Genomic DNA, 1,472 nt, shown 5'->3' on the forward strand with positions numbered 1-1,472 from the left:
AGTTGAAGGGCTTCCGATCAGTGCCCCCAATTGGGGGCGCAACACCATTTTACATGGGCGGGCCAATTAAGGTCCACCCAGCATGACGTCCACCGCTATGTGCTCCCTGTGCGGGCAGGGGAATCCCAAAATCGAGAGTGCGCTCTTTTGAGCATGCACACAAAAGAGCACACTCACCTCCCTGAGGCTAAGTGCTGCCTCAGGGAGATTGGCTCTAAATGTAAAAAAGCTAAAAATAGAAAAATAAAATTTCCCTGACGGGTCATGTCCATAAGTTTTACAAAAACTTTAATAAAATTTTTTAAAACCTACATGAAACCTCATCCCGTCCATGGATGAGGTTTCATGCTTTTTATCATTCCTGCCGGGGTTCCTGGCCTGCCCACCAACCTTAAGGTTGGACGGGCAGGTCCGTTAATTAGTTTAATTGCTCTGTCAATGGCCTCAATTGGCCATTGAGAAGTCGGGGGGTGGGCAGCTGATTTTGCTGTGCCCCCGCCTACCGGAAAATTTAAATGGGGCGCGGTGATGTTGGGAATTCCGCCCCCTGCTCACCGATGGGAAAATCCTGCCCCTTGTCTCTTGATCTTTCTTTTGTTTGGGGTAAGATGTTTTTTTTTAAATTTATAAATTGCTGTATAGCATAACCAAGAAATGAAAAAATGCTTACTCAAGGTATTAAATTTGACTATGTTTAAGATGTTTTTGGACAGTTGTTAACTTATAACTAACATTGACTTTGCTTAGAAAAGCTAGAATTACTCTATGCATTGAACCAAGTTACGATTTTATTATTTCCAATGACTTGGATAGCCATAACACATATAGCAAGAGTTCCATACTGGAATACTTGTCTAGTGCTTTGTTTATTATAGTTTAATCCTTATGATCCATTGGATGTAGTCTTAAAGTTGAATAAGCCATGGATATAATTATTTTGGTATAAACAAAAATTTATAGTCATTAGATCATGTGAAGCTAGGCTTACCATTGCAGATTGGATTATCTGACTTGTCAGATGTGTAATCTCAATTTTGCAATGAATTTCTAGTATTGTATCTGATTAGTTGTTTAAGTGCTGGTACCTGGGTGAATGATTGCACTGTTGTGTATTAAATCAAAGGCCACTCTCTTATGCTACTTCACATTATACACAATTTCCCCTGTTCTTTCTTTTGTTTTGGGCAAATATGACACATCATTACACACCAACACCCCCTGCCCCGACCCACCCACCTCCACCTCCGCCACCACTGCTCCCGGGTAGGTGCAACAATATCATCTTGATGGCATAATCAAGATTTCTGTAGTGCTTTGCATGATCTCAGGATGTTGCAAAAAATTTAAGCTAATTGAGTACCTTTGAAACGTAGTCACTATTTGTAGTGTAGGAAACAAGGCAGTCAATTCACTCATAGCAAGATCCTACAAGCACCAATGTGTTAATGACCAGATAATACGTTGCCCTCGAG

Source organism: Cetorhinus maximus, chromosome 7 (assembly GCF_964194155.1).
Source record: "Cetorhinus maximus chromosome 7, sCetMax3.hap1.1, whole genome shotgun sequence".
Classification (NCBI taxonomy): Eukaryota; Metazoa; Chordata; class Chondrichthyes; order Lamniformes; family Cetorhinidae; genus Cetorhinus; species Cetorhinus maximus.